This window comes from Esox lucius, chromosome 17, assembly GCF_011004845.1.
Source record: "Esox lucius isolate fEsoLuc1 chromosome 17, fEsoLuc1.pri, whole genome shotgun sequence".
In the NCBI taxonomy this organism is placed as follows: Eukaryota; Metazoa; Chordata; class Actinopteri; order Esociformes; family Esocidae; genus Esox; species Esox lucius.
In genome coordinates, this window is record NC_047585.1 from 48,399,728 (window position 1) to 48,423,663 (window position 23,936).

The 23,936-nt window shown below is 48.6% G+C and overlaps 98 non-coding genes across 98 annotated transcripts; all 98 read left to right on the forward strand.

Annotated features, from left to right (window-relative positions):
• The first annotated feature begins 386 nt into the window (after window positions 1-386).
• trnal-aag lies at window positions 387-468 on the forward strand. Its single transcript has one exon. It is a non-coding gene; the product is annotated as a tRNA-Leu (tRNA).
• Window positions 469-616: 148 nt separating this feature from the next.
• trnal-aag lies at window positions 617-698 on the forward strand. The gene has a single exon. It is a non-coding gene; the product is annotated as a tRNA-Leu (tRNA).
• A 379-nt stretch (window positions 699-1,077) lies between these two features.
• trnal-uag lies at window positions 1,078-1,159 on the forward strand. Its single transcript has one exon. It is a non-coding gene; the product is annotated as a tRNA-Leu (tRNA).
• A 149-nt stretch (window positions 1,160-1,308) lies between these two features.
• Window positions 1,309-1,390, forward strand: trnal-aag. The gene has a single exon. It is a non-coding gene; the product is annotated as a tRNA-Leu (tRNA).
• Window positions 1,391-1,538: 148 nt separating this feature from the next.
• trnal-aag lies at window positions 1,539-1,620 on the forward strand. Its single transcript has one exon. It is a non-coding gene; the product is annotated as a tRNA-Leu (tRNA).
• Window positions 1,621-1,768: 148 nt separating this feature from the next.
• On the forward strand, window positions 1,769-1,850 carry trnal-uag. The gene has a single exon. It is a non-coding gene; the product is annotated as a tRNA-Leu (tRNA).
• Window positions 1,851-1,998: 148 nt separating this feature from the next.
• On the forward strand, window positions 1,999-2,080 carry trnal-uag. Its single transcript has one exon. It is a non-coding gene; the product is annotated as a tRNA-Leu (tRNA).
• Window positions 2,081-2,228: 148 nt separating this feature from the next.
• trnal-uag lies at window positions 2,229-2,310 on the forward strand. The gene has a single exon. It is a non-coding gene; the product is annotated as a tRNA-Leu (tRNA).
• Window positions 2,311-2,459: 149 nt separating this feature from the next.
• On the forward strand, window positions 2,460-2,541 carry trnal-uag. Its single transcript has one exon. It is a non-coding gene; the product is annotated as a tRNA-Leu (tRNA).
• Window positions 2,542-2,690: 149 nt separating this feature from the next.
• Window positions 2,691-2,772, forward strand: trnal-aag. The gene has a single exon. It is a non-coding gene; the product is annotated as a tRNA-Leu (tRNA).
• A 148-nt stretch (window positions 2,773-2,920) lies between these two features.
• On the forward strand, window positions 2,921-3,002 carry trnal-aag. Its single transcript has one exon. It is a non-coding gene; the product is annotated as a tRNA-Leu (tRNA).
• A 148-nt stretch (window positions 3,003-3,150) lies between these two features.
• On the forward strand, window positions 3,151-3,232 carry trnal-uag. The gene has a single exon. It is a non-coding gene; the product is annotated as a tRNA-Leu (tRNA).
• Window positions 3,233-3,380: 148 nt separating this feature from the next.
• On the forward strand, window positions 3,381-3,462 carry trnal-uag. Its single transcript has one exon. It is a non-coding gene; the product is annotated as a tRNA-Leu (tRNA).
• A 148-nt stretch (window positions 3,463-3,610) lies between these two features.
• Window positions 3,611-3,692, forward strand: trnal-uag. Its single transcript has one exon. It is a non-coding gene; the product is annotated as a tRNA-Leu (tRNA).
• A 148-nt stretch (window positions 3,693-3,840) lies between these two features.
• Window positions 3,841-3,922, forward strand: trnal-aag. Its single transcript has one exon. It is a non-coding gene; the product is annotated as a tRNA-Leu (tRNA).
• A 148-nt stretch (window positions 3,923-4,070) lies between these two features.
• trnal-uag lies at window positions 4,071-4,152 on the forward strand. The gene has a single exon. It is a non-coding gene; the product is annotated as a tRNA-Leu (tRNA).
• Window positions 4,153-4,301: 149 nt separating this feature from the next.
• On the forward strand, window positions 4,302-4,383 carry trnal-uag. The gene has a single exon. It is a non-coding gene; the product is annotated as a tRNA-Leu (tRNA).
• Window positions 4,384-4,518: 135 nt separating this feature from the next.
• trnal-aag lies at window positions 4,519-4,600 on the forward strand. The gene has a single exon. It is a non-coding gene; the product is annotated as a tRNA-Leu (tRNA).
• Window positions 4,601-4,748: 148 nt separating this feature from the next.
• On the forward strand, window positions 4,749-4,830 carry trnal-aag. Its single transcript has one exon. It is a non-coding gene; the product is annotated as a tRNA-Leu (tRNA).
• Window positions 4,831-4,978: 148 nt separating this feature from the next.
• On the forward strand, window positions 4,979-5,060 carry trnal-uag. The gene has a single exon. It is a non-coding gene; the product is annotated as a tRNA-Leu (tRNA).
• Window positions 5,061-5,209: 149 nt separating this feature from the next.
• Window positions 5,210-5,291, forward strand: trnal-uag. The gene has a single exon. It is a non-coding gene; the product is annotated as a tRNA-Leu (tRNA).
• Window positions 5,292-5,439: 148 nt separating this feature from the next.
• trnal-aag lies at window positions 5,440-5,521 on the forward strand. The gene has a single exon. It is a non-coding gene; the product is annotated as a tRNA-Leu (tRNA).
• A 148-nt stretch (window positions 5,522-5,669) lies between these two features.
• trnal-uag lies at window positions 5,670-5,751 on the forward strand. The gene has a single exon. It is a non-coding gene; the product is annotated as a tRNA-Leu (tRNA).
• Window positions 5,752-6,129: 378 nt separating this feature from the next.
• On the forward strand, window positions 6,130-6,211 carry trnal-aag. The gene has a single exon. It is a non-coding gene; the product is annotated as a tRNA-Leu (tRNA).
• Window positions 6,212-6,359: 148 nt separating this feature from the next.
• On the forward strand, window positions 6,360-6,441 carry trnal-aag. Its single transcript has one exon. It is a non-coding gene; the product is annotated as a tRNA-Leu (tRNA).
• A 148-nt stretch (window positions 6,442-6,589) lies between these two features.
• Window positions 6,590-6,671, forward strand: trnal-uag. Its single transcript has one exon. It is a non-coding gene; the product is annotated as a tRNA-Leu (tRNA).
• Window positions 6,672-6,819: 148 nt separating this feature from the next.
• On the forward strand, window positions 6,820-6,901 carry trnal-aag. Its single transcript has one exon. It is a non-coding gene; the product is annotated as a tRNA-Leu (tRNA).
• A 148-nt stretch (window positions 6,902-7,049) lies between these two features.
• trnal-uag lies at window positions 7,050-7,131 on the forward strand. The gene has a single exon. It is a non-coding gene; the product is annotated as a tRNA-Leu (tRNA).
• A 148-nt stretch (window positions 7,132-7,279) lies between these two features.
• trnal-uag lies at window positions 7,280-7,361 on the forward strand. Its single transcript has one exon. It is a non-coding gene; the product is annotated as a tRNA-Leu (tRNA).
• A 148-nt stretch (window positions 7,362-7,509) lies between these two features.
• trnal-aag lies at window positions 7,510-7,591 on the forward strand. Its single transcript has one exon. It is a non-coding gene; the product is annotated as a tRNA-Leu (tRNA).
• A 149-nt stretch (window positions 7,592-7,740) lies between these two features.
• On the forward strand, window positions 7,741-7,822 carry trnal-aag. The gene has a single exon. It is a non-coding gene; the product is annotated as a tRNA-Leu (tRNA).
• A 148-nt stretch (window positions 7,823-7,970) lies between these two features.
• Window positions 7,971-8,052, forward strand: trnal-uag. The gene has a single exon. It is a non-coding gene; the product is annotated as a tRNA-Leu (tRNA).
• Window positions 8,053-8,200: 148 nt separating this feature from the next.
• Window positions 8,201-8,282, forward strand: trnal-uag. The gene has a single exon. It is a non-coding gene; the product is annotated as a tRNA-Leu (tRNA).
• A 148-nt stretch (window positions 8,283-8,430) lies between these two features.
• trnal-aag lies at window positions 8,431-8,512 on the forward strand. The gene has a single exon. It is a non-coding gene; the product is annotated as a tRNA-Leu (tRNA).
• A 148-nt stretch (window positions 8,513-8,660) lies between these two features.
• trnal-aag lies at window positions 8,661-8,742 on the forward strand. The gene has a single exon. It is a non-coding gene; the product is annotated as a tRNA-Leu (tRNA).
• Window positions 8,743-8,893: 151 nt separating this feature from the next.
• trnal-uag lies at window positions 8,894-8,975 on the forward strand. The gene has a single exon. It is a non-coding gene; the product is annotated as a tRNA-Leu (tRNA).
• A 148-nt stretch (window positions 8,976-9,123) lies between these two features.
• On the forward strand, window positions 9,124-9,205 carry trnal-uag. The gene has a single exon. It is a non-coding gene; the product is annotated as a tRNA-Leu (tRNA).
• Window positions 9,206-9,353: 148 nt separating this feature from the next.
• Window positions 9,354-9,435, forward strand: trnal-uag. The gene has a single exon. It is a non-coding gene; the product is annotated as a tRNA-Leu (tRNA).
• Window positions 9,436-9,586: 151 nt separating this feature from the next.
• trnal-uag lies at window positions 9,587-9,668 on the forward strand. Its single transcript has one exon. It is a non-coding gene; the product is annotated as a tRNA-Leu (tRNA).
• A 148-nt stretch (window positions 9,669-9,816) lies between these two features.
• On the forward strand, window positions 9,817-9,898 carry trnal-aag. Its single transcript has one exon. It is a non-coding gene; the product is annotated as a tRNA-Leu (tRNA).
• Window positions 9,899-10,046: 148 nt separating this feature from the next.
• trnal-aag lies at window positions 10,047-10,128 on the forward strand. The gene has a single exon. It is a non-coding gene; the product is annotated as a tRNA-Leu (tRNA).
• A 148-nt stretch (window positions 10,129-10,276) lies between these two features.
• On the forward strand, window positions 10,277-10,358 carry trnal-uag. The gene has a single exon. It is a non-coding gene; the product is annotated as a tRNA-Leu (tRNA).
• Window positions 10,359-10,506: 148 nt separating this feature from the next.
• On the forward strand, window positions 10,507-10,588 carry trnal-aag. Its single transcript has one exon. It is a non-coding gene; the product is annotated as a tRNA-Leu (tRNA).
• Window positions 10,589-10,734: 146 nt separating this feature from the next.
• Window positions 10,735-10,816, forward strand: trnal-uag. The gene has a single exon. It is a non-coding gene; the product is annotated as a tRNA-Leu (tRNA).
• Window positions 10,817-10,968: 152 nt separating this feature from the next.
• Window positions 10,969-11,050, forward strand: trnal-uag. Its single transcript has one exon. It is a non-coding gene; the product is annotated as a tRNA-Leu (tRNA).
• Window positions 11,051-11,198: 148 nt separating this feature from the next.
• On the forward strand, window positions 11,199-11,280 carry trnal-uag. Its single transcript has one exon. It is a non-coding gene; the product is annotated as a tRNA-Leu (tRNA).
• A 148-nt stretch (window positions 11,281-11,428) lies between these two features.
• On the forward strand, window positions 11,429-11,510 carry trnal-uag. Its single transcript has one exon. It is a non-coding gene; the product is annotated as a tRNA-Leu (tRNA).
• A 148-nt stretch (window positions 11,511-11,658) lies between these two features.
• Window positions 11,659-11,740, forward strand: trnal-uag. Its single transcript has one exon. It is a non-coding gene; the product is annotated as a tRNA-Leu (tRNA).
• A 148-nt stretch (window positions 11,741-11,888) lies between these two features.
• Window positions 11,889-11,970, forward strand: trnal-uag. The gene has a single exon. It is a non-coding gene; the product is annotated as a tRNA-Leu (tRNA).
• A 148-nt stretch (window positions 11,971-12,118) lies between these two features.
• Window positions 12,119-12,200, forward strand: trnal-aag. The gene has a single exon. It is a non-coding gene; the product is annotated as a tRNA-Leu (tRNA).
• A 148-nt stretch (window positions 12,201-12,348) lies between these two features.
• On the forward strand, window positions 12,349-12,430 carry trnal-uag. The gene has a single exon. It is a non-coding gene; the product is annotated as a tRNA-Leu (tRNA).
• Window positions 12,431-12,578: 148 nt separating this feature from the next.
• trnal-aag lies at window positions 12,579-12,660 on the forward strand. The gene has a single exon. It is a non-coding gene; the product is annotated as a tRNA-Leu (tRNA).
• Window positions 12,661-13,038: 378 nt separating this feature from the next.
• trnal-aag lies at window positions 13,039-13,120 on the forward strand. The gene has a single exon. It is a non-coding gene; the product is annotated as a tRNA-Leu (tRNA).
• A 148-nt stretch (window positions 13,121-13,268) lies between these two features.
• On the forward strand, window positions 13,269-13,350 carry trnal-uag. The gene has a single exon. It is a non-coding gene; the product is annotated as a tRNA-Leu (tRNA).
• A 148-nt stretch (window positions 13,351-13,498) lies between these two features.
• trnal-uag lies at window positions 13,499-13,580 on the forward strand. Its single transcript has one exon. It is a non-coding gene; the product is annotated as a tRNA-Leu (tRNA).
• Window positions 13,581-13,728: 148 nt separating this feature from the next.
• trnal-uag lies at window positions 13,729-13,810 on the forward strand. The gene has a single exon. It is a non-coding gene; the product is annotated as a tRNA-Leu (tRNA).
• A 148-nt stretch (window positions 13,811-13,958) lies between these two features.
• On the forward strand, window positions 13,959-14,040 carry trnal-aag. The gene has a single exon. It is a non-coding gene; the product is annotated as a tRNA-Leu (tRNA).
• A 148-nt stretch (window positions 14,041-14,188) lies between these two features.
• On the forward strand, window positions 14,189-14,270 carry trnal-uag. The gene has a single exon. It is a non-coding gene; the product is annotated as a tRNA-Leu (tRNA).
• A 148-nt stretch (window positions 14,271-14,418) lies between these two features.
• trnal-aag lies at window positions 14,419-14,500 on the forward strand. Its single transcript has one exon. It is a non-coding gene; the product is annotated as a tRNA-Leu (tRNA).
• A 148-nt stretch (window positions 14,501-14,648) lies between these two features.
• On the forward strand, window positions 14,649-14,730 carry trnal-uag. The gene has a single exon. It is a non-coding gene; the product is annotated as a tRNA-Leu (tRNA).
• Window positions 14,731-14,878: 148 nt separating this feature from the next.
• Window positions 14,879-14,960, forward strand: trnal-aag. The gene has a single exon. It is a non-coding gene; the product is annotated as a tRNA-Leu (tRNA).
• A 148-nt stretch (window positions 14,961-15,108) lies between these two features.
• On the forward strand, window positions 15,109-15,190 carry trnal-uag. The gene has a single exon. It is a non-coding gene; the product is annotated as a tRNA-Leu (tRNA).
• Window positions 15,191-15,336: 146 nt separating this feature from the next.
• On the forward strand, window positions 15,337-15,418 carry trnal-uag. The gene has a single exon. It is a non-coding gene; the product is annotated as a tRNA-Leu (tRNA).
• A 148-nt stretch (window positions 15,419-15,566) lies between these two features.
• On the forward strand, window positions 15,567-15,648 carry trnal-uag. The gene has a single exon. It is a non-coding gene; the product is annotated as a tRNA-Leu (tRNA).
• Window positions 15,649-15,796: 148 nt separating this feature from the next.
• On the forward strand, window positions 15,797-15,878 carry trnal-uag. Its single transcript has one exon. It is a non-coding gene; the product is annotated as a tRNA-Leu (tRNA).
• Window positions 15,879-16,026: 148 nt separating this feature from the next.
• On the forward strand, window positions 16,027-16,108 carry trnal-aag. Its single transcript has one exon. It is a non-coding gene; the product is annotated as a tRNA-Leu (tRNA).
• A 146-nt stretch (window positions 16,109-16,254) lies between these two features.
• On the forward strand, window positions 16,255-16,336 carry trnal-uag. The gene has a single exon. It is a non-coding gene; the product is annotated as a tRNA-Leu (tRNA).
• A 148-nt stretch (window positions 16,337-16,484) lies between these two features.
• Window positions 16,485-16,566, forward strand: trnal-aag. The gene has a single exon. It is a non-coding gene; the product is annotated as a tRNA-Leu (tRNA).
• Window positions 16,567-16,714: 148 nt separating this feature from the next.
• trnal-aag lies at window positions 16,715-16,796 on the forward strand. Its single transcript has one exon. It is a non-coding gene; the product is annotated as a tRNA-Leu (tRNA).
• A 148-nt stretch (window positions 16,797-16,944) lies between these two features.
• Window positions 16,945-17,026, forward strand: trnal-uag. Its single transcript has one exon. It is a non-coding gene; the product is annotated as a tRNA-Leu (tRNA).
• Window positions 17,027-17,174: 148 nt separating this feature from the next.
• On the forward strand, window positions 17,175-17,256 carry trnal-aag. The gene has a single exon. It is a non-coding gene; the product is annotated as a tRNA-Leu (tRNA).
• Window positions 17,257-17,404: 148 nt separating this feature from the next.
• On the forward strand, window positions 17,405-17,486 carry trnal-uag. Its single transcript has one exon. It is a non-coding gene; the product is annotated as a tRNA-Leu (tRNA).
• Window positions 17,487-17,634: 148 nt separating this feature from the next.
• trnal-aag lies at window positions 17,635-17,716 on the forward strand. Its single transcript has one exon. It is a non-coding gene; the product is annotated as a tRNA-Leu (tRNA).
• Window positions 17,717-17,864: 148 nt separating this feature from the next.
• trnal-uag lies at window positions 17,865-17,946 on the forward strand. The gene has a single exon. It is a non-coding gene; the product is annotated as a tRNA-Leu (tRNA).
• A 148-nt stretch (window positions 17,947-18,094) lies between these two features.
• On the forward strand, window positions 18,095-18,176 carry trnal-uag. Its single transcript has one exon. It is a non-coding gene; the product is annotated as a tRNA-Leu (tRNA).
• Window positions 18,177-18,324: 148 nt separating this feature from the next.
• On the forward strand, window positions 18,325-18,406 carry trnal-uag. The gene has a single exon. It is a non-coding gene; the product is annotated as a tRNA-Leu (tRNA).
• A 151-nt stretch (window positions 18,407-18,557) lies between these two features.
• trnal-uag lies at window positions 18,558-18,639 on the forward strand. Its single transcript has one exon. It is a non-coding gene; the product is annotated as a tRNA-Leu (tRNA).
• A 149-nt stretch (window positions 18,640-18,788) lies between these two features.
• Window positions 18,789-18,870, forward strand: trnal-uag. Its single transcript has one exon. It is a non-coding gene; the product is annotated as a tRNA-Leu (tRNA).
• A 148-nt stretch (window positions 18,871-19,018) lies between these two features.
• Window positions 19,019-19,100, forward strand: trnal-aag. The gene has a single exon. It is a non-coding gene; the product is annotated as a tRNA-Leu (tRNA).
• A 148-nt stretch (window positions 19,101-19,248) lies between these two features.
• On the forward strand, window positions 19,249-19,330 carry trnal-uag. Its single transcript has one exon. It is a non-coding gene; the product is annotated as a tRNA-Leu (tRNA).
• A 148-nt stretch (window positions 19,331-19,478) lies between these two features.
• Window positions 19,479-19,560, forward strand: trnal-aag. The gene has a single exon. It is a non-coding gene; the product is annotated as a tRNA-Leu (tRNA).
• Window positions 19,561-19,938: 378 nt separating this feature from the next.
• On the forward strand, window positions 19,939-20,020 carry trnal-aag. The gene has a single exon. It is a non-coding gene; the product is annotated as a tRNA-Leu (tRNA).
• Window positions 20,021-20,168: 148 nt separating this feature from the next.
• Window positions 20,169-20,250, forward strand: trnal-uag. The gene has a single exon. It is a non-coding gene; the product is annotated as a tRNA-Leu (tRNA).
• A 148-nt stretch (window positions 20,251-20,398) lies between these two features.
• trnal-aag lies at window positions 20,399-20,480 on the forward strand. The gene has a single exon. It is a non-coding gene; the product is annotated as a tRNA-Leu (tRNA).
• Window positions 20,481-20,628: 148 nt separating this feature from the next.
• On the forward strand, window positions 20,629-20,710 carry trnal-uag. The gene has a single exon. It is a non-coding gene; the product is annotated as a tRNA-Leu (tRNA).
• Window positions 20,711-20,858: 148 nt separating this feature from the next.
• Window positions 20,859-20,940, forward strand: trnal-uag. The gene has a single exon. It is a non-coding gene; the product is annotated as a tRNA-Leu (tRNA).
• A 148-nt stretch (window positions 20,941-21,088) lies between these two features.
• On the forward strand, window positions 21,089-21,170 carry trnal-uag. Its single transcript has one exon. It is a non-coding gene; the product is annotated as a tRNA-Leu (tRNA).
• A 378-nt stretch (window positions 21,171-21,548) lies between these two features.
• On the forward strand, window positions 21,549-21,630 carry trnal-uag. Its single transcript has one exon. It is a non-coding gene; the product is annotated as a tRNA-Leu (tRNA).
• A 148-nt stretch (window positions 21,631-21,778) lies between these two features.
• trnal-uag lies at window positions 21,779-21,860 on the forward strand. The gene has a single exon. It is a non-coding gene; the product is annotated as a tRNA-Leu (tRNA).
• A 152-nt stretch (window positions 21,861-22,012) lies between these two features.
• Window positions 22,013-22,094, forward strand: trnal-uag. The gene has a single exon. It is a non-coding gene; the product is annotated as a tRNA-Leu (tRNA).
• A 148-nt stretch (window positions 22,095-22,242) lies between these two features.
• trnal-aag lies at window positions 22,243-22,324 on the forward strand. Its single transcript has one exon. It is a non-coding gene; the product is annotated as a tRNA-Leu (tRNA).
• A 148-nt stretch (window positions 22,325-22,472) lies between these two features.
• Window positions 22,473-22,554, forward strand: trnal-uag. Its single transcript has one exon. It is a non-coding gene; the product is annotated as a tRNA-Leu (tRNA).
• Window positions 22,555-22,702: 148 nt separating this feature from the next.
• On the forward strand, window positions 22,703-22,784 carry trnal-aag. Its single transcript has one exon. It is a non-coding gene; the product is annotated as a tRNA-Leu (tRNA).
• Window positions 22,785-22,933: 149 nt separating this feature from the next.
• On the forward strand, window positions 22,934-23,015 carry trnal-aag. The gene has a single exon. It is a non-coding gene; the product is annotated as a tRNA-Leu (tRNA).
• Window positions 23,016-23,163: 148 nt separating this feature from the next.
• On the forward strand, window positions 23,164-23,245 carry trnal-uag. Its single transcript has one exon. It is a non-coding gene; the product is annotated as a tRNA-Leu (tRNA).
• Window positions 23,246-23,393: 148 nt separating this feature from the next.
• trnal-uag lies at window positions 23,394-23,475 on the forward strand. Its single transcript has one exon. It is a non-coding gene; the product is annotated as a tRNA-Leu (tRNA).
• Window positions 23,476-23,624: 149 nt separating this feature from the next.
• On the forward strand, window positions 23,625-23,706 carry trnal-uag. Its single transcript has one exon. It is a non-coding gene; the product is annotated as a tRNA-Leu (tRNA).
• Window positions 23,707-23,854: 148 nt separating this feature from the next.
• trnal-uag lies at window positions 23,855-23,936 on the forward strand. Its single transcript has one exon. It is a non-coding gene; the product is annotated as a tRNA-Leu (tRNA).

Sequence of the window (23,936 nt, forward strand, 5' to 3'; positions counted from 1 at the left end):
ACTGCCAAAATCTCCATGGAAAATCGCATCCTTTGTGGAATTTTCCCCAAACATTCAGCCATTTTTACACATCTGCCAGGAATAAGGGCTGCAAAAGTCTACCGCGCACAACTAAAATGGGATTTTGCACTCATACAATAGGTATCAGCTGTATCTGGTAGTGTGGCCGAGCGGTCTAAGGCGCTGGATTTAGGCTCCAGTCTCCACGGAGGCGTGGGTTCAAATCCCACCACTGCCAAAATCTCCATGGAAAATCGCATCCTTTGTGGAATTTTCCCCAAACATTCAGCCATTTTTACACATCTGCCAGGAATAAGGGCGCAGAACTCAGTCGCACATAACTAGGATGGGATTTTGTACCCACACAATGGGTATCGGGAGTGTTGGGTAGTGTGGCCGAGCGGTCTAAGGCGCTGGATTAAGGCTCCAGTCTCCACGGAGGCGTGGGTTCAAATCCCACCACTGCCAAAATCTCCATGGAAAATCGCATCCTTTGTGGAATTTTCCCCAAACATTCAGCCATTTTTACACATCTGCCAGGAATAAGGGCGCAAAACTCAGTCGCACATAACTAGGATGGGATTTTGTACCCACACAATGGGTATCGGGAGAGTTGGGTAGTGTGGCCGAGCGGTCTAAGGCGCTGGATTAAGGCTCCAGTCTCCACGGAGGCGTGGGTTCAAATCCCACCACTGCCAACATCTCCATGGAAAATTGTATCTTATGCGGAATTTTCCCCAATCATTCAGCCATATTTACACAACTGCAAGGAAACAGGCTGCAAAAGTCTACCGCGCACAACTAAAATGGGATTTTGCACTCATACAATAGGTATCAGCTGTATCTGGTAGTGTGGCCGAGCGGTCTAAGGCGCTGGATTTAGGCTCCAGTCTCCACGGAGGCGTGGGTTCAAATCCCACCACTGCCAAAATCTCCATGGAAAATCGCATCCTTTGTGGAATTTTCCCCAAACATTCAGCCATTTTTACACATCTGCCAGGAATAAGGGCTGCAAAAGTCTACCGCGCACAACTAAAATGGGATTTTGCACTCATACAATAGGTATCAGCTGTATCTGGTAGTGTGGCCGAGCGGTCTAAGGCGCTGGATTTAGGCTCCAGTCTCCACGGAGGCGTGGGTTCAAATCCCACCACTGCCAAAATCTCCATGGAAAATCGCATCCTTTGTGGAATTTTCCCCAAACATTCAGCCATTTTTACACATCTGCCAGGAATAAGGGCGCAGAACTCAGTCGCACATAACTAGGATGGGATTTTGTACCCACACAATGGGTATCGGGAGTAGTTGGGTAGTGTGGCCGAGCGGTCTAAGGCGCTGGATTAAGGCTCCAGTCTCCACGGAGGCGTGGGTTCAAATCCCACCACTGCCAAAATCTCCATGGAAAATCGCATCCTTTGTGGAATTTTCCCCAAACATTCAGCCATTTTTACACATCTGCCAGGAATAAGGGTGCAAAACTCAGTCGCACATAACTAGGATGGGATTTTGTACCCACACAATGGGTATCGGGAGAGTTGGGTAGTGTGGCCGAGCGGTCTAAGGCGCTGGATTAAGGCTCCAGTCTCCACGGAGGCGTGGGTTCAAATCCCACCACTGCCAACATCTCCATGGAAAATTGTATCTTATGCGGAATTTTCCCCAATCATTCAGCCATATTTACACAACTGCAAGGAAACAGGCTGCAAAAGTCTACCGCGCACAACTAAAATGGGATTTTGCACTCATACAATAGGTATCAGCTGTATCTGGTAGTGTGGCCGAGCGGTCTAAGGCGCTGGATTTAGGCTCCAGTCTCCACGGAGGCGTGGGTTCAAATCCCACCACTGCCAAAATCTCCATGGAAAATCGCATCCTTTGTGGAATTTTCCCCAAACATTCAGCCATTTTTACACATCTGCCAGGAATAAGGGCGCAAAACTCAGTCGCACATAACTAGGATGGGATTTTGTACCCACACAATGGGTATCGGGAGAGTTGGGTAGTGTGGCCGAGCGGTCTAAGGCGCTGGATTTAGGCTCCAGTCTCCACGGAGGCGTGGGTTCAAATCCCACCACTGCCAACATCTCCATGGAAAATTGTATCTTATGCGGAATTTTCCCCAATCATTCAGCCATATTTACACAACTGCAAGGAAACAGGCTGCAAAAGTCTACCGCGCACAACTAAAATGGGATTTTGCACTCATACAATAGGTATCAGCTGTATCTGGTAGTGTGGCCGAGCGGTCTAAGGCGCTGGATTTAGGCTCCAGTCTCCACGGAGGCGTGGGTTCAAATCCCACCACTGCCAAAATCTCCATGGAAAATCGCATCCTTTGTGGAATTTTCCCCAAACATTCAGCCATTTTTACACATCTGCCAGGAATAAGGGCTGCAAAAGTCTACCGCGCACAACTAAAATGGGATTTTGCACTCATACAATAGGTATCAGCTGTATCTGGTAGTGTGGCCGAGCGGTCTAAGGCGCTGGATTTAGGCTCCAGTCTCCACGGAGGCGTGGGTTCAAATCCCACCACTGCCAAAATCTCCATGGAAAATCGCATCCTTTGTGGAATTTTCCCCAAACATTCAGCCATTTTTACACATCTGCCAGGAATAAGGGCGCAGAAACTCAGTCGCACATAACTAGGATGGGATTTTGTACCCACACAATGGGTATCGGGAGAGTTGGGTAGTGTGGCCGAGCGGTCTAAGGCGCTGGATTAAGGCTCCAGTCTCCACGGAGGCGTGGGTTCAAATCCCACCACTGCCAAAATCTCCATGGAAAATCGCATCCTTTGTGGAATTTTCCCCAAACATTCAGCCATTTTTACACATCTGCCAGGAATAAGGGTGCAAAACTCAGTCGCACATAACTAGGATGGGATTTTGTACCCACACAATGGGTATCGGGAGAGTTGGGTAGTGTGGCCGAGCGGTCTAAGGCGCTGGATTAAGGCTCCAGTCTCCACGGAGGCGTGGGTTCAAATCCCACCACTGCCAACATCTCCATGGAAAATTGTATCTTATGCGGAATTTTCCCCAATCATTCAGCCATATTTACACAACTGCAAGGAAACAGGCTGCAAAAGTCTACCGCGCACAACTAAAATGGGATTTTGCACTCATACAATAGGTATCAGCTGTATCTGGTAGTGTGGCCGAGCGGTCTAAGGCGCTGGATTTAGGCTCCAGTCTCCACGGAGGCGTGGGTTCAAATCCCACCACTGCCAAAATCTCCATGGAAAATCGCATCCTTTGTGGAATTTTCCCCAAACATTCAGCCATTTTTACACATCTGCCAGGAATAAGGGCGCAAAACTCAGTCGCACATAACTAGGATGGGATTTTGTACCCACACAATGGGTATCGGGAGAGTTGGGTAGTGTGGCCGAGCGGTCTAAGGCGCTGGATTTAGGCTCCAGTCTCCACGGAGGCGTGGGTTCAAATCCCACCACTGCCAAAATCTCCATGGAAAATTGTATCTTATGCGGAATTTTCCCCAAACATTCAGCCATTTTTACACATCTGCCAGGAATAAGGGCGCAAAACTCAGTCGCACATAACTAGGATGGGATTTTGTACCCACACAATGGGTATAGGGAGAGTTGGGTAGTGTGGCCGAGCGGTCTAAGGCGCTGGATTTAGGCTCCAGTCTCCACGGAGGCGTGGGTTCAAATCCCACCACTGCCAAAATCTCCATGGAAAATTGCATCCTTTGTGGAATTTTCCCCAAACATTCAGCCATTTTTACACATCTGCCAGGAATAAGGGCGCAAAACTCAGTCGCACATAACTAGGATGGGATTTTGTACCCACACAATGGGTATCGGGAGAGTTGGGTAGTGTGGCCGAGCGGTCTAAGGCGCTGGATTAAGGCTCCAGTCTCCACGGAGGCGTGGGTTCAAATCCCACCACTGCCAACATCTCCATGGAAAATTGTATCTTATGCGGAATTTTCCCCAATCATTCAGCCATATTTACACAACTGCAAGGAAACAGGCTGCAAAAGTCTACCGCGCACAACTAAAATGGGATTTTGCACTCATACAATAGGTATCAGCTGTATCTGGTAGTGTGGCCGAGCGGTCTAAGGCGCTGGATTTAGGCTCCAGTCTCCACGGAGGCGTGGGTTCAAATCCCACCACTGCCAAAATCTCCATGGAAAATCGCATCCTTTGTGGAATTTTCCCCAAACATTCAGCCATTTTTACACATCTGCCAGGAATAAGGGCTGCAAAAGTCTACCGCGCACAACTAAAATGGGATTTTGCACTCATACAATAGGTATCAGCTGTATCTGGTAGTGTGGCCGAGCGGTCTAAGGCGCTGGATTTAGGCTCCAGTCTCCACGGAGGCGTGGGTTCAAATCCCACCACTGCCAAAATCGCATCCTTTGTGGAATTTTCCCCAAACATTCAGCCATTTTTACACATCTGCCAGGAATAAGGGCGCAGAACTCAGTCGCACATAACTAGGATGGGATTTTGTACCCACACAATGGGTATCGGGAGAGTTGGGTAGTGTGGCCGAGCGGTCTAAGGCGCTGGATTAAGGCTCCAGTCTCCACGGAGGCGTGGGTTCAAATCCCACCACTGCCAAAATCTCCATGGAAAATCGCATCCTTTGTGGAATTTTCCCCAAACATTCAGCCATTTTTACACATCTGCCAGGAATAAGGGCGCAAAACTCAGTCGCACATAACTAGGATGGGATTTTGTACCCACACAATGGGTATCGGGAGAGTTGGGTAGTGTGGCCGAGCGGTCTAAGGCGCTGGATTAAGGCTCCAGTCTCCACGGAGGCGTGGGTTCAAATCCCACCACTGCCAAAATCTCCATGGAAAATTGTATCTTATGCGGAATTTTCCCCAATCATTCAGCCATATTTACACAACTGCAAGGAAACAGGCTGCAAAAGTCTACCGCGCACAACTAAAATGGGATTTTGCACTCATACAATAGGTATCAGCTGTATCTGGTAGTGTGGCCGAGCGGTCTAAGGCGCTGGATTTAGGCTCCAGTCTCCACGGAGGCGTGGGTTCAAATCCCACCACTGCCAAAATCTCCATGGAAAATCGCATCCTTTGTGGAATTTTCCCCAAACATTCAGCCATTTTTACACATCTGCCAGGAATAAGGGCTGCAAAACTCAGTCGCACATAACTAGGATGGGATTTTGTACCCACACAATGGGTATCGGGAGAGTTGGGTAGTGTGGCCGAGCGGTCTAAGGCGCTGGATTTAGGCTCCAGTCTCCACGGAGGCGTGGGTTCAAATCCCACCACTGCCAAAATCTCCATGGAAAATCGCATCCTTTGTGGAATTTTCCCCAAACATTCAGCCATTTTTACACATCTGCCAGGAATAAGGGCGCAAAACTCAGTCGCACATAACTAGGATGGGATTTTGTACCCACACAATGGGTATCGGGAGAGTTGGGTAGTGTGGCCGAGCGGTCTAAGGCGCTGGATTAAGGCTCCAGTCTCCACGGAGGCGTGGGTTCAAATCCCACCACTGCCAACATCTCCATGGAAAATTGTATCGTATGCGGAATTTTCCCCAATCATTCAGCCATATTTACACAACTGCAAGGAAACAGGCTGCAAAAGTCTACCGCGCACAACTAAAATGGGATTTTGCACTCATACAATAGGTATCAGCTGTATCTGGTAGTGTGGCCGAGCGGTCTAAGGCGCTGGATTTAGGCTCCAGTCTCCACGGAGGCGTGGGTTCAAATCCCACCACTGCCAAAATCTCCATGGAAAATCGCATCCTTTGTGGAATTTTCCCCAAACATTCAGCCATTTTTACACATCTGCCAGGAATAAGGGCTGCAAAAGTCTACCGCGCACAACTAAATGGGATTTTGCACTCATACAATAGGTATCAGCTGTATCTGGTAGTGTGGCCGAGCGGTCTAAGGCGCTGGATTTAGGCTCCAGTCTCCACGGAGGAGTGGGTTCAAATCCCACCACTGCCAAAATCTCCATGGAAAATCGCATCCTTTGTGGAATTTTCCCCAAACATTCAGCCATTTTTACACATCTGCCAGGAATAAGGGCGCAGAACTCAGTCGCACATAACTAGGATGGGATTTTGTACCCACACAATGGGTATCGGGAGAGTTGGGTAGTGTGGCCGAGCGGTCTAAGGCGCTGGATTAAGGCTCCAGTCTCCACGGAGGCGTGGGTTCAAATCCCACCACTGCCAAAATCTCCATGGAAAATTGCATCCTTTGTGGAATTTTCCCCAAACATTCAGCCATTTTTACACATCTGCCAGGAATAAGGGCGCAAAACTCAGTCGCACATAACTAGGATGGGATTTTGTACCCACACAATGGGTATCGGGAGAGTTGGGTAGTGTGGCCGAGCGGTCTAAGGCGCTGGATTAAGGCTCCAGTCTCCACGGAGGCGTGGGTTCAAATCCCACCACTGCCAAAATCTCCATGGAAAATTGTATCTTATGCGGAATTTTCCCCAATCATTCAGCCATATTTACACAACTGCAAGGAAACAGGCTGCAAAAGTCTACCGCGCACAACTAAAATGGGATTTTGCACTCATACAATAGGTATCAGCTGTATCTGGTAGTGTGGCCGAGCGGTCTAAGGCGCTGGATTTAGGCTCCAGTCTCCACGGAGGCGTGGGTTCAAATCCCACCACTGCCAAAATCTCCATGGAAAATCGCATCCTTTGTGGAATTTTCCCCAAACATTCAGCCATTTTTACACATCTGCCAGGAATAAGGGCGCAAAACTCAGTCGCACATAACTAGGATGGGATTTTGTACCCACACAATGGGTATCGGGAGAGTTGGGTAGTGTGGCCGAGCGGTCTAAGGCGCTGGATTAAGGCTCCAGTCTCCACGGAGGCGTGGGTTCAAATCCCACCACTGCCAACATCTCCATGGAAAATTGTATCTTATGCGGAATTTTCCCCAATCATTCAGCCATATTTACACAACTGCAAGGAAACAGGCTGCAAAAGTCTACCGCGCACAACTAAAATGGGATTTTGCACTCATACAATAGGTATCAGCTGTATCTGGTAGTGTGGCCGAGCGGTCTAAGGCGCTGGATTTAGGCTCCAGTCTCCACGGAGGCGTGGGTTCAAATCCCACCACTGCCAAAATCTCCATGGAAAATCGCATCCTTTGTGGAATTTTCCCCAAACATTCAGCCATTTTTACACATCTGCCAGGAATAAGGGCGCAGAACTCAGTCGCACATAACTAGGATGGGATTTTGTACTCATACAATAGGTATCAGCTGTATCTGGTAGTGTGGCCGAGCGGTCTAAGGCGCTGGATTTAGGCTCCAGTCTCCACGGAGGCGTGGGTTCAAATCCCACCACTGCCAAAATCTCCATGGAAAATTGCATCCTTTGTGGAATTTTCCCCAAACATTCAGCCATTTTTACACATCTGCCAGGAACAAGGGCGCAGAACTCAGTCGCACATAACTAGGATGGGATTTTGTACCCACACAATGGGTATCGGGAGAGTTGGGTAGTGTGGCCGAGCGGTCTAAGGCGCTGGATTAAGGCTCCAGTCTCCACGGAGGCGTGGGTTCAAATCCCACCACTGCCAAAATCTCCATGGAAAATTGCATCCGTATGTGGAATTTTCCCCAAACATTCAGCCATTTTTACACATCTGCCAGGAATAAGGGCGCAAAACTCAGTCGCACATAACTAGGATGGGATTTTGTACCCACACAATGGGTATCGGGAGAGTTGGGTAGTGTGGCCGAGCGGTCTAAGGCGCTGGATTAAGGCTCCAGTCTCCACGGAGGCGTGGGTTCAAATCCCACCACTGCCAAAATCTCCATGGAAAATTGTATCTTATGCGGAATTTTCCCCAATCATTCAGCCATATTTACACAACTGCAAGGAAACAGGCTGCAAAAGTCTACCGCGCACAACTAAAATGGGATTTTGCACTCATACAATAGGTATCAGCTGTATCTGGTAGTGTGGCCGAGCGGTCTAAGGCGCTGGATTTAGGCTCCAGTCTCCACGGAGGCGTGGGTTCAAATCCCACCACTGCCAAAATCTCCATGGAAAATTGCATCCTTTGTGGAATTTTCCCCAAACATTCAGCCATTTTTACACATCTGCCAGGAACAAGGCTGCAAAAGTCTACCGCGCACAACTAAAATGGGATTTTGCACTCATACAATAGGTATCAGCTGTATCGGGTAGTGTGGCCGAGCGGTCTAAGGCGCTGGATTTAGGCTCCAGTCTCCACGGAGGCGTGGGTTCAAATCCCACCACTGCCAAAATCTCCATGGAAAATTGCATCCTTTGTGGAATTTTCCCCAAACATTCAGCCATTTTTACACATCTGCCAGGAATAAGGGTGCAAAACTCAGTCGCACATAACTAGGATGGGATTTTGTACCCACACAATGGGTATCGGGAGAGTTGGGTAGTGTGGCCGAGCGGTCTAAGGCGCTGGATTAAGGCTCCAGTCTCCACGGAGGCGTGGGTTCAAATCCCACCACTGCCAAAATCTCCATGGAAAATTGTATCTTATGCGGAATTTTCCCCAAACATTCAGCCATTTTTACACATCTGCCAGGAATAAGGGCGCAAAACTCAGTCGCACATAACTAGGATGGGATTTTGTACCCACACAATGGGTATCGGGAGAGTTGGGTAGTGTGGCCGAGCGGTCTAAGGCGCTGGATTAAGGCTCCAGTCTCCACGGAGGCGTGGGTTCAAATCCCACCACTGCCAAAATCTCCATGGAAAATTGTATCTTATGCGGAATTTTCCCCAAACATTCAGCCATATTTACACAACTGCAAGGAAACAGGCTGCAAAAGTCTACAGTCGCACATAACTAGATGGGATTTTGCACTCATACAATAGGTATCAGCTGTAGTCTGGTAGTGTGGCCGAGCGGTCTAAGGCGCTGGATTTAGGCTCCAGTCTCCACGGAGGCGTGGGTTCAAATCCCACCACTGCCAAAATCTCCATGGAAAATTGCATCCTTTGTGGAATTTTCCCCAAACATTCAGCCATTTTTACACATCTGCCAGGAATAAGGGTGCAAAACTCAGTCGCACATAACTAGGATGGGATTTTGTACCCACACAATGGGTATCGGGAGAGTTGGGTAGTGTGGCCGAGCGGTCTAAGGCGCTGGATTTAGGCTCCAGTCTCCACGGAGGCGTGGGTTCAAATCCCACCACTGCCAAAATCTCCATGGAAAATTGTATCTTATGCGGAATTTTCCCCAATCATTCAGCCATATTTACACAACTGCAAGGAAACAGGCTGCAAAAGTCTACCGCGCACAACTAAAATGGGATTTTGCACTCATACAATAGGTATCAGCTGTATCTGGTAGTGTGGCCGAGCGGTCTAAGGCGCTGGATTTAGGCTCCAGTCTCCACGGAGGCGTGGGTTCAAATCCCACCACTGCCAAAATCTCCATGGAAAATCGCATCCTTTGTGGAATTTTCCCCAAACATTCAGCCATTTTTACACATCTGCCAGGAATAAGGGCTGCAAAAGTCTACCGCGCACATAACTAGGATGGGATTTTGCACTCATACAATAGGTATCAGCTGTATCTGGTAGTGTGGCCGAGCGGTCTAAGGCGCTGGATTTAGGCTCCAGTCTCCACGGAGGCGTGGGTTCAAATCCCACCACTGCCAAAATCTCCATGGAAAATCGCATCCTTTGTGGAATTTTCCCCAAACATTCAGCCATTTTTACACATCTGCCAGGAATAAGGGCGCAAAACTCAGTCGCACATAACTAGGATGGGATTTTGTACCCACACAATGGGTATCGGGAGAGTTGGGTAGTGTGGCCGAGCGGTCTAAGGCGCTGGATTAAGGCTCCAGTCTCCACGGAGGCGTGGGTTCAAATCCCACCACTGCCAAAATCTCCATGGAAAATCGCATCCTTTGTGGAATTTTCCCCAAACATTCAGCCATTTTTACACATCTGCCAGGAATAAGGGCGCAAAACTCAGTCGCACATAACTAGGATGGGATTTTGTACCCACACAATGGGTATCGGGAGAGTTGGGTAGTGTGGCCGAGCGGTCTAAGGCGCTGGATTAAGGCTCCAGTCTCCACGGAGGCGTGGGTTCAAATCCCACCACTGCCAAAATCTCCATGGAAAATTGTATCTTATGCGGAATTTTCCCCAATCATTCAGCCATATTTACACAACTGCAAGGAAACAGGCTGCAAAAGTCTACCGCGCACAACTAAAATGGGATTTTGCACTCATACAATAGGTATCAGCTGTATCTGGTAGTGTGGCCGAGCGGTCTAAGGCGCTGGATTTAGGCTCCAGTCTCCACGGAGGCGTGGGTTCAAATCCCACCACTGCCAAAATCTCCATGGAAAATCGCATCCTTTGTGGAATTTTCCCCAAACATTCAGCCATTTTTACACATCTGCCAGGAATAAGGCCGCAAAACTCAGTCGCACATAACTAGGATGGGATTTTGTACCCACACAATGGGTATCGGGAGAGTTGGGTAGTGTGGCCGAGCGGTCTAAGGCGCTGGATTAAGGCTCCAGTCTCCACGGAGGCGTGGGTTCAAATCCCACCACTGCCAAAATCTCCATGGAAAATTGTATCTTATGCGGAATTTTCCCCAAACATTCAGCCATTTTTACACATCTGCCAGGAATAAGGCCGCAAAACTCAGTCGCACATAACTAATGGGATTTTGCACTCATACAATAGGTATCAGCTGTATCTGGTAGTGTGGCCGAGCGGTCTAAGGCGCTGGATTTAGGCTCCAGTCTCCACGGAGGCGTGGGTTCAAATCCCACCACTGCCAAAATCTCCATGGAAAATTGTATCTTATGCGGAATTTTCCCCAAACATTCAGCCATTTTACACATCTGCCAGGAATAAGGGCTGCAAAAGTCTACAGTCGCACATAACTAAGATGGGATTTTGCACTCATACAATAGGTATCAGCTGTAGTCTGGTAGTGTGGCCGAGCGGTCTAAGGCGCTGGATTTAGGCTCCAGTCTCCACGGAGGCGTGGGTTCAAATCCCACCACTGCCAAAATCTCCATGGAAAATTGCATCCTTTGTGGAATTTTCCCCAAACATTCAGCCATTTTTACACATCTGCCAGGAATAAGGGTGCAAAACTCAGTCGCACATAACTAGGATGGGATTTTGTACCCACACAATGGGTATCGGGAGAGTTGGGTAGTGTGGCCGAGCGGTCTAAGGCGCTGGATTTAGGCTCCAGTCTCCACGGAGGCGTGGGTTCAAATCCCACCACTGCCAAAATCTCCATGGAAAATTGTATCTTATGCGGAATTTTCCCCAATCATTCAGCCATATTTACACAACTGCAAGGAAACAGGCTGCAAAAGTCTACCGCGCACAACTAAAATGGGATTTTGCACTCATACAATAGGTATCAGCTGTATCTGGTAGTGTGGCCGAGCGGTCTAAGGCGCTGGATTTAGGCTCCAGTCTCCACGGAGGCGTGGGTTCAAATCCCACCACTGCCAAAATCTCCATGGAAAATTGCATCCTTTGTGGAATTTTCCCCAAACATTCAGCCATTTTTACACATCTGCCAGGAATAAGGGCGCAAAACTCAGTCGCACATAACTAGGATGGGATTTTGTACCCACACAATGGGTATCGGGAGAGTTGGGTAGTGTGGCCGAGCGGTCTAAGGCGCTGGATTTAGGCTCCAGTCTCCACGGAGGCGTGGGTTCAAATCCCACCACTGCCAAAATCTCCATGGAAAATTGTATCTTATGCGGAATTTTCCCCAAACATTCAGCCATATTTACACAACTGCAAGGAAACAGGCTGCAAAAGTCTACCGCGCACAACTAAAATGGGATTTTGCACTCATACAATAGGTATCAGCTGTATCTGGTAGTGTGGCCGAGCGGTCTAAGGCGCTGGATTTAGGCTCCAGTCTCCACGGAGGCGTGGGTTCAAATCCCACCACTGCCAAAATCTCCATGGAAAATCGCATCCTTTGTGGAATTTTCCCCAAACATTCAGCCATTTTTACACATCTGCCAGGAATAAGGGCGCAAAACTCAGTCGCACATAACTAGGATGGGATTTTGTACCCACACAATGGGTATCGGGAGAGTTGGGTAGTGTGGCCGAGCGGTCTAAGGCGCTGGATTAAGGCTCCAGTCTCCACGGAGGCGTGGGTTCAAATCCCACCACTGCCAAAATCTCCATGGAAAATTGTATCTTATGCGGAATTTTCCCCAATCATTCAGCCATATTTACACAACTGCAAGGAAACAGGCTGCAAAAGTCTACCGCGCACAACTAAAATGGGATTTTGCACTCATACAATAGGCATCAGCTGTATCTGGTAGTGTGGCCGAGCGGTCTAAGGCGCTGGATTTAGGCTCCAGTCTCCACGGAGGCGTGGGTTCAAATCCCACCACTGCCAAAATCTCCATGGAAAATCGCATCCTTTGTGGAATTTTCCCCAAACATTCAGCCATTTTTACACATCTGCCAGGAATAAGGGCGCAAAACTCAGTCGCACATAACTAGGATGGGATTTTGTACCCACACAATGGGTATCGGGAGAGTTGGGTAGTGTGGCCGAGCGGTCTAAGGCGCTGGATTAAGGCTCCAGTCTCCACGGAGGCGTGGGTTCAAATCCCACCACTGCCAAAATCTCCATGGAAAATTGTATCTTATGCGGAATTTTCCCCAATCATTCAGCCATATTTACACAACTGCAAGGAAACAGGCTGCAAAAGTCTACCGCGCACAACTAAAATGGGATTTTGCACTCATACAATAGGTATCAGCTGTATCTGGTAGTGTGGCCGAGCGGTCTAAGGCGCTGGATTTAGGCTCCAGTCTCCACGGAGGCGTGGGTTCAAATCTCACCACTGCCAAAATCTCCATGGAAAATCGCATCCTTTGTGGAATTTTCCCCAAACATTCAGCCATTTTTACACATCTGCCAGGAATAAGGGCGCAAAACTCAGTCGCACATAACTAGGATGGGATTTTGTACCCACACAATGGGTATCGGGAGAGTTGGGTAGTGTGGCCGAGCGGTCTAAGGCGCTGGATTAAGGCTCCAGTCTCCACGGAGGCGTGGGTTCAAATCCCACCACTGCCAAAATCTCCATGGAAAATTGTATCTTATGCGGAATTTTCCCCAATCATTCAGCCATATTTACACAACTGCAAGGAAACAGGCTGCAAAAGTCTACCGCGCACAACTAAAATGGGATTTTGCACTCATACAATAGGTATCAGCTGTATCGGGTAGTGTGGCCGAGCGGTCTAAGGCGCTGGATTTAGGCTCCAGTCTCCACGGAGGCGTGGGTTCAAATCCCACCACTGCCAAAATCTCCATGGAAAATCGCATCCTTTGTGGAATTTTCCCCAAACATTCAGCCATTTTTACACATCTGCCAGGAATAAGGGTGCAAAACTCAGTCGCACATAACTAGGATGGGATTTTGTACCCACACAATGGGTATCGGGAGAGTTGGGTAGTGTGGCCGAGCGGTCTAAGGCGCTGGATTTAGGCTCCAGTCTCCACGGAGGCGTGGGTTCAAATCCCACCACTGCCAAAATCTCCATGGAAAATTGCATCCTTATGTGGAATTTTCCCCAAACATTCAGCCATTTTTACACATCTGCCAGGAATGAGGCGCAAAACTCAGTCGCACATAACTAGGATGGGATTTTGTACCCACACAATGGGTATCGGGAGAGTTGGGTAGTGTGGCCGAGCGGTCTAAGGCGCTGGATTTAGGCTCCAGTCTCCACGGAGGCGTGGGTTCAAATCCCACCACTGCCAAAATCTCCATGGAAAATTGTATCTTATGCGGAATTTTCCCCAAACATTCAGCCATTTTTACACATCTGCCAGGAATAAGGGCGCAAAACTCAGTCGCACATAACTAGGATGGGATTTTGTACCCACACAATGGGTATCGGGAGAGTTGGGTAGTGTGGCCGAGCGGTCTAAGGCGCTGGATTAAGGCTCCAGTCTCCACGGAGGCGTGGGTTCAAATCCCACCACTGCCAACATCTCCATGGAAAATTGTATCTTATGCGGAATTTTCCCCAATCATTCAGCCATATTTACACAACTGCAAGGAAACAGGCTGCAAAAGTCTACCGCGCACAACTAAAATGGGATTTTGCACTCATACAATAGGTATCAGCTGTATCTGGTAGTGTGGCCGAGCGGTCTAAGGCGCTGGATTTAGGCTCCAGTCTCCACGGAGGCGTGGGTTCAAATCCCACCACTGCCAAAATCTCCATGGAAAATCGCATCCTTTGTGGAATTTTCCCCAAACATTCAGCCATTTTTACACATCTGCCAGGAATAAGGGTGCAAAACTCAGTCGCACATAACTAGGATGGGATTTTGTACCCACACAATGGGTATCGGGAGAGTTGGGTAGTGTGGCCGAGCGGTCTAAGGCGCTGGATTAAGGCTCCAGTCTCCACGGAGGCGTGGGTTCAAATCCCACCACTGCCAAAATCTCCATGGAAAATTGTATCTTATGCGGAATTTTCCCCAATCATTCAGCCATATTTACACAACTGCAAGGAAACAGGCTGCAAAAGTCTACCGCGCACAACTAAAATGGGATTTTGCACTCATACAATAGGTATCAGCTGTATCTGGTAGTGTGGCCGAGCGGTCTAAGGCGCTGGATTTAGGCTCCAGTCTCCACGGAGGCGTGGGTTCAAATCCCACCACTGCCAAAATCTCCATGGAAAATTGCATCCTATGAGGAATTTTCCCCAAACATTCAGCCATTTTTACACATCTGCCAGGAATAAGGGAGCAAAACTCAGTCGCACATAACTAGGATGGGATTTTGTACCCACACAATGGGTATCGGGAGAGTTGGGTAGTGTGGCCGAGCGGTCTAAGGCGCTGGATTAAGGCTCCAGTCTCCACGGAGGCGTGGGTTCAAATCCCACCACTGCCAAAATCTCCATGGAAAATTGTATCTTATGCGGAATTTTCCCCAAACATTCAGCCATTTTTACACATCTGCCAGGAATAAGGCCGCAAAACTCAGTCGCACATAACTAGGATGGGATTTTGTACTCATACAATAGGTATCAGCTGTATCTGGTAGTGTGGCCGAGCGGTCTAAGGCGCTGGATTTAGGCTCCAGTCTCCACGGAGGCGTGGGTTCAAATCCCACCACTGCCAAAATCTCCATGGAAAATTGTATCTTATGCGGAATTTTCCCCAAACATTCAGCCATTTTTACACATCTGCCAGGAAACAGGCTGCAAAAGTCTACAGTCGCACATAACTAGGATTTTGCACTCATACAATAGGTATCAGCTGTATCTGGTAGTGTGGCCGAGCGGTCTAAGGCGCTGGATTTAGGCTCCAGTCTCCACGGAGGCGTGGGTTCAAATCCCACCACTGCCAAAATCTCCATGGAAAATCGCATCCTTTGTGGAATTTTCCCCAAACATTCAGCCATTTTTACACATCTGCCAGGAATAAGGGCGCAAAACTCAGTCGCACATAACTAGGATGGGATTTTGTACCCACACAATGGGTATCGGGAGAGTTGGGTAGTGTGGCCGAGCGGTCTAAGGCGCTGGATTTAGGCTCCAGTCTCCACGGAGGCGTGGGTTCAAATCCCACCACTGCCAAAATCTCCATGGAAAATTGTATCTTATGCGGAATTTTCCCCAATCATTCAGCCATATTTACACAACTGCAAGGAAACAGGCTGCAAAAGTCTACCGCGCACAACTAAAATGGGATTTTGCACTCATACAATAGGTATCAGCTGTATCTGGTAGTGTGGCCGAGCGGTCTAAGGCGCTGGATTTAGGCTCCAGTCTCCACGGAGGCGTGGGTTCAAATCCCACCACTGCCAAAATCTCCATGGAAAATTGCATCCTTTGTGGAATTTTCCCCAAACATTCAGCCATTTTTACACATCTGCCAGGAATAAGGGCGCAAAACTCAGTCGCACATAACTAGGATGGGATTTTGTACCCACACAATGGGTATCGGGAGAGTTGGGTAGTGTGGCCGAGCGGTCTAAGGCGCTGGATTAAGGCTCCAGTCTCCACGGAGGCGTGGGTTCAAATCCCACCACTGCCAAAATCTCCATGGAAAATTGTATCTTATGCGGAATTTTCCCCAAACATTCAGCCATTTTTACACAATCTGCCAGGAATAAGGCGCAAAACTCAGTCGCACATAACTAATGGGATTTTGCACTCATACAATAGGTATCAGCTGTATCGGGTAGTGTGGCCGAGCGGTCTAAGGCGCTGGATTTAGGCTCCAGTCTCCACGGAGGCGTGGGTTCAAATCCCACCACTGCCAAAATCTCCATGGAAAATTGCATCCTTTGTGGAATTTTCCCCAAACATTCAGCCATTTTTACACATCTGCCAGGAACAAGGGCGCAGAACTCAGTCGCACATAACTAGGATGGGATTTTGTACCCACACAATGGGTATCGGGAGAGTTGGGTAGTGTGGCCGAGCGGTCTAAGGCGCTGGATTAAGGCTCCAGTCTCCACGGAGGCGTGGGTTCAAATCCCACCACTGCCAAAATCTCCATGGAAAATTGTATCTTATGCGGAATTTTCCCCAAACATTCAGCCATTTTTACACATCTGCCAGGAATAAGGCCGCAAAACTCAGTCGCACATAACTAGGATGGGATTTTGTACCCACACAATGGGTATCGGGAGAGTTGGGTAGTGTGGCCGAGCGGTCTAAGGCGCTGGATTAAGGCTCCAGTCTCCACGGAGGCGTGGGTTCAAATCCCACCACTGCCAAAATCTCCATGGAAAATTGTATCTTATGCGGAATTTTCCCCAATCATTCAGCCATATTTACACAACTGCAAGGAAACAGGCTGCAAAAGTCTACCGCGCACAACTAAAATGGGATTTTGCACTCATACAATAGGTATCAGCTGTATCTGGTAGTGTGGCCGAGCGGTCTAAGGCGCTGGATTTAGGCTCCAGTCTCCACGGAGGCGTGGGTTCAAATCCCACCACTGCCAAAATCTCCATGGAAAATCGCATCCTTTGTGGAATTTTCCCCAAACATTCAGCCATTTTTACACATCTGCCAGGAATAAGGGTGCAAAACTCAGTCGCACATAACTAGGATGGGATTTTGTACCCACACAATGGGTATCGGGAGAGTTGGGTAGTGTGGCCGAGCGGTCTAAGGCGCTGGATTAAGGCTCCAGTCTCCACGGAGGCGTGGGTTCAAATCCCACCACTGCCAAAATCTCCATGGAAAATTGTATCTTATGCGGAATTTTCCCCAATCATTCAGCCATATTTACACAACTGCAAGGAAACAGGCTGCAAAAGTCTACCGCGCACAACTAAAATGGGATTTTGCACTCATACAATAGGCATCAGCTGTATCTGGTAGTGTGGCCGAGCGGTCTAAGGCGCTGGATTTAGGCTCCAGTCTCCACGGAGGCGTGGGTTCAAATCCCACCACTGCCAAAATCTCCATGGAAAATCGCATCCTTTGTGGAATTTTCCCCAAACATTCAGCCATTTTTACACATCTGCCAGGAATAAGGGCGCAAAACTCAGTCGCACATAACTAGGATGGGATTTTGTACCCACACAATGGGTATCGGGAGAGTTGGGTAGTGTGGCCGAGCGGTCTAAGGCGCTGGATTAAGGCTCCAGTCTCCACGGAGGCGTGGGTTCAAATCCCACCACTGCCAAAATCTCCATGGAAAATTGTATCTTATGCGGAATTTTCCCCAATCATTCAGCCATATTTACACAACTGCAAGGAAACAGGCTGCAAAAGTCTACCGCGCACAACTAAAATGGGATTTTGCACTCATACAATAGGTATCAGCTGTATCTGGTAGTGTGGCCGAGCGGTCTAAGGCGCTGGATTTAGGCTCCAGTCTCCACGGAGGCGTGGGTTCAAATCCCACCACTGCCAAAATCTCCATGGAAAATCGCATCCTTTGTGGAATTTTCCCCAAACATTCAGCCATTTTTACACATCTGCCAGGAATAAGGGCGCAAAACTCAGTCGCACATAACTAGGATGGGATTTTGTACCCACACAATGGGTATCGGGAGAGTTGGGTAGTGTGGCCGAGCGGTCTAAGGCGCTGGATTTAGGCTCCAGTCTCCACGGAGGCGTGGGTTCAAATCCCACCACTGCCAAAATCTCCATGGAAAATTGTATCTTATGCGGAATTTTCCCCAATCATTCAGCCATATTTACACAACTGCAAGGAAACAGGCTGCAAAAGTCTACCGCGCACAACTAAAATGGGATTTTGCACTCATACAATAGGTATCAGCTGTATCTGGTAGTGTGGCCGAGCGGTCTAAGGCGCTGGATTTAGGCTCCAGTCTCCACGGAGGCGTGGGTTCAAATCCCACCACTGCCAAAATCTCCATGGAAAATTGCATCCTTTGTGGAATTTTCCCCAAACATTCAGCCATTTTTACACATCTGCCAGGAATAAGGGCTGCAAAACTCAGTCGCACATAACTAGGATGGGATTTTGTACCCACTACAATAGGTATCGGGAGAGTCTGGGTAGTGTGGCCGAGCGGTCTAAGGCGCTGGATTTAGGCTCCAGTCTCCACGGAGGCGTGGGTTCAAATCCCACCACTGCCAAAATCTCCATGGAAAATTGCATCCTTATGTGGAATTTTCCCCAAACATTCAGCCATTTTTACACATCTGCCAGGAATAAGGGCGCAAAACTCAGTCGCACATAACTAGGATGGGATTTTGTACCCACACAATGGGTATCGGGAGAGTTGGGTAGTGTGGCCGAGCGGTCTAAGGCGCTGGATTTAGGCTCCAGTCTCCACGGAGGCGTGGGTTCAAATCCCACCACTGCCAAAATCTCCATGGAAAATTGCATCCTTTGTGGAATTTTCCCCAAACATTCAGCCATTTTTACACATCTGCCAGGAATAAGGGCGCAAAACTCAGTCGCACATAACTAGGATGGGATTTTGTACCCACACAAAGGGTATCGGGAGAGTTGGGTAGTGTGGCCGAGCGGTCTAAGGCGCTGGATTAAGGCTCCAGTCTCCACGGAGGCGTGGGTTCAAATCCCACCACTGCCAAAATCTCCATGGAAAATTGTATCTTATGCGGAATTTTCCCCAATCATTCAGCCATATTTACACAACTGCAAGGAAACAGGCTGCAAAAGTCTACCGCGCACAACTAAAATGGGATTTTGCACTCATACAATAGGTATCAGCTGTATCTGGTAGTGTGGCCGAGCGGTCTAAGGCGCTGGATTTAGGCTCCAGTCTCCACGGAGGCGTGGGTTCAAATCCCACCACTGCCAAAATCTCCATGGAAAATCGCATCCTTTGTGGAATTTTCCCCAAACATTCAGCCATTTTTACACATCTGCCAGGAATAAGGGTGCAAAACTCAGTCGCACATAACTAGGATGGGATTTTGTACCCACACAATGGGTATCGGGAGAGTTGGGTAGTGTGGCCGAGCGGTCTAAGGCGCTGGATTAAGGCTCCAGTCTCCACGGAGGCGTGGGTTCAAATCCCACCACTGCCAAAATCTCCATGGAAAATTGTATCTTATGCGGAATTTTCCCCAATCATTCAGCCATATTTACACAACTGCAAGGAAACAGGCTGCAAAAGTCTACCGCGCACAACTAAAATGGGATTTTGCACTCATACAATAGGTATCAGCTGTATCTGGTAGTGTGGCCGAGCGGTCTAAGGCGCTGGATTTAGGCTCCAGTCTCCACGGAGGCGTGGGTTCAAATCTCACCACTGCCAAAATCTCCATGGAAAATCGCATCCTTTGTGGAATTTTCCCCAAACATTCAGCCATTTTTACACATCTGCCAGGAATAAGGGTGCAAAACTCAGTCGCACATAACTAGGATGGGATTTTGTACCCACACAATGGGTATCGGGAGAGTTGGGTAGTGTGGCCGAGCGGTCTAAGGCGCTGGATTAAGGCTCCAGTCTCCACGGAGGCGTGGGTTCAAATCCCACCACTGCCAAAATCTCCATGGAAAATTGTATCTTATGCGGAATTTTCCCCAATCATTCAGCCATATTTACACAACTGCAAGGAAACAGGCTGCAAAAGTCTACCGCGCACAACTAAAATGGGATTTTGCACTCATACAATAGGTATCAGCTGTATCTGGTAGTGTGGCCGAGCGGTCTAAGGCGCTGGATTTAGGCTCCAGTCTCCACGGAGGCGTGGGTTCAAATCCCACCACTGCCAAAATCTCCATGGAAAATTGCATCCTTTGTGGAATTTTCCCCAAACATTCAGCCATTTTTACACATCTGCCAGGAATAAGGGCGCAAAACTCAGTCGCACATAACTAGGATGGGATTTTGTACCCACACAATGGGTATCGGGAGAGTTGGGTAGTGTGGCCGAGCGGTCTAAGGCGCTGGATTAAGGCTCCAGTCTCCACGGAGGCGTGGGTTCAAATCCCACCACTGCCAAAATCTCCATGGAAAATTGTATCTTATGTGGAATTTTCCCCAAACATTCAGCCATTTTTACACATCTGCCAGGAATAAGGGCGCAAAACTCAGTCGCACATAACTAGGATGGGATTTTGTACCCACACAATGGGTATCGGGAGAGTTGGGTAGTGTGGCCGAGCGGTCTAAGGCGCTGGATTTAGGCTCCAGTCTCCACGGAGGCGTGGGTTCAAATCCCACCACTGCCAAAATCTCCATGGAAAATTGTATCTTATGCGGAATTTTCCCCAATCATTCAGCCATATTTACACAACTGCAAGGAAACAGGCTGCAAAAGTCTACCGCGCACAACTAAAATGGGATTTTGCACTCATACAATAGGTATCAGCTGTATCGGGTAGTGTGGCCGAGCGGTCTAAGGCGCTGGATTTAGGCTCCAGTCTCCACGGAGGCGTGGGTTCAAATCCCACCACTGCCAAAATCTCCATGGAAAATCGCATCCTTTGTGGAATTTTCCCCAAACATTCAGCCATTTTTACACATCTGCCAGGAATAAGGGCGCAAAACTCAGTCGCACATAACTAGGATGGGATTTTGTACCCACACAATGGGTATCGGGAGAGTTGGGTAGTGTGGCCGAGCGGTCTAAGGCGCTGGATTTAGGCTCCAGTCTCCACGGAGGCGTGGGTTCAAATCCCACCACTGCCAAAATCTCCATGGAAAATTGTATCTTATGCGGAATTTTCCCCAATCATTCAGCCATATTTACACAACTGCAAGGAAACAGGCTGCAAAAGTCTACCGCGCACAACTAAAATGGGATTTTGCACTCATACAATAGGTATCAGCTGTATCTGGTAGTGTGGCCGAGCGGTCTAAGGCGCTGGATTTAGGCTCCAGTCTCCACGGAGGCGTGGGTTCAAATCTCACCACTGCCAAAATCTCCATGGAAAATCGCATCCTTTGTGGAATTTTCCCCAAACATTCAGCCATTTTTACACATCTGCCAGGAATAAGGGTGCAAAACTCAGTCGCACATAACTAGGATGGGATTTTGTACCCACACAATGGGTATCGGGAGAGTTGGGTAGTGTGGCCGAGCGGTCTAAGGCGCTGGATTTAGGCTCCAGTCTCCACGGAGGCGTGGGTTCAAATCCCACCACTGCCAAAATCTCCATGGAAAATTGTATCTTATGCGGAATTTTCCCCAATCATTCAGCCATATTTACACAACTGCAAGGAAACAGGCTGCAAAAGTCTACCGCGCACAACTAAAATGGGATTTTGCACTCATACAATAGGTATCAGCTGTATCGGGTAGTGTGGCCGAGCGGTCTAAGGCGCTGGATTTAGGCTCCAGTCTCCACGGAGGCGTGGGTTCAAATCCCACCACTGCCAAAATCTCCATGGAAAATTGCATCCTTTGTGGAATTTTCCCCAAACATTCAGCCATTTTTACACATCTGCCAGGAACAAGGCTGCAAAAGTCTACAGTCGCACATAACTAAGATGGGATTTTGCACTCATACAATAGGTATCAGCTGTAGTCTGGTAGTGTGGCCGAGCGGTCTAAGGCGCTGGATTTAGGCTCCAGTCTCCACGGAGGCGTGGGTTCAAATCCCACCACTGCCAAAATCTCCATGGAAAATCGCATCCTTTGTGGAATTTTCCCCAAACATTCAGCCATTTTTACACATCTGCCAGGAATAAGGGCGCAAAACTCAGTCGCACATAACTAGGATGGGATTTTGTACCCACACAATGGGTATCGGGAGAGTTGGGTAGTGTGGCCGAGCGGTCTAAGGCGCTGGATTAAGGCTCCAGTCTCCACGGAGGCGTGGGTTCAAATCCCACCACTGCCAAAATCTCCATGGAAAATTGTATCTTATGCGGAATTTTCCCCAATCATTCAGCCATATTTACACAACTGCAAGGAAACAGGCTGCAAAAGTCTACCGCGCACAACTAAAATGGGATTTTGCACTCATACAATAGGTATCAGCTGTATCTGGTAGTGTGGCCGAGCGGTCTAAGGCGCTGGATTTAGGCTCCAGTCTCCACGGAGGCGTGGGTTCAAATCCCACCACTGCCAAAATCTCCATGGAAAATTGCATCCTTTGTGGAATTTTCCCCAAACATTCAGCCATTTTTACACATCTGCCAGGAATAAGGCCGCAAAACTCAGTCGCACATAACTAGGATGGGATTTTGTACCCACACAATGGGTATCGGGAGAGTTGGGTAGTGTGGCCGAGCGGTCTAAGGCGCTGGATTAAGGCTCCAGTCTCCACGGAGGCGTGGGTTCAAATCCCACCACTGCCAAAATCTCCATGGAAAATTGCATCCTTATGTGGAATTTTCCCCAAACATTCAGCCATTTTTACACATCTGCCAGGAATAAGGGCGCAGAACTCAGTCGCACATAACTAGGATGGGATTTTGTACCCACACAATGGGTATCGGGAGAGTTGGGTAGTGTGGCCGAGCGGTCTAAGGCGCTGGATTAAGGCTCCAGTCTCCACGGAGGCGTGGGTTCAAATCCCACCACTGCCAAAATCTCCATGGAAAATTGCATCCTTTGTGGAATTTTCCCCAAACATTCAGCCATTTTTACACATCTGCCAGGAATAAGGGTGCAAAACTCAGTCGCACATAACTAGGATGGGATTTTGTACCCACACAATGGGTATCGGGAGAGTTGGGTAGTGTGGCCGAGCGGTCTAAGGCGCTGGATTTAGGCTCCAGTCTCCACGGAGGCGTGGGTTCAAATCCCACCACTGCCAAAATCTCCATGGAAAATTGTATCTTATGCGGAATTTTCCCCAATCATTCAGCCATATTTACACAACTGCAAGGAAACAGGCTGCAAAAGTCTACCGCGCACAACTAAAATGGGATTTTGCACTCATACAATAGGTATCAGCTGTATCGGGTAGTGTGGCCGAGCGGTCTAAGGCGCTGGATTTAGGCTCCAGTCTCCACGGAGGCGTGGGTTCAAATCCCACCACTGCCAAAATCTCCATGGAAAATTCGCATCCTTTGTGGAATTTTCCCCAAACATTCAGCCATTTTTACACATCTGCCAGGAATAAGGGCGCAAAACTCAGTCGCACATAACTAGGATGGGATTTTGTACCCACACAATGGGTATCGGGAGAGTTGGGTAGTGTGGCCGAGCGGTCTAAGGCGCTGGATTTAGGCTCCAGTCTCCACGGAGGCGTGGGTTCAAATCCCACCACTGCCAAAATCTCCATGGAAAATTGTATCTTATGCGGAATTTTCCCCAATCATTCAGCCATATTTACACAACTGCAAGGAAACAGGCTGCAAAAGTCTACCGCGCACAACTAAAATGGGATTTTGCACTCATACAATAGGTATCAGCTGTATCTGGTAGTGTGGCCGAGCGGTCTAAGGCGCTGGATTTAGGCTCCAGTCTCCACGGAGGCGTGGGTTCAAATCCCACCACTGCCA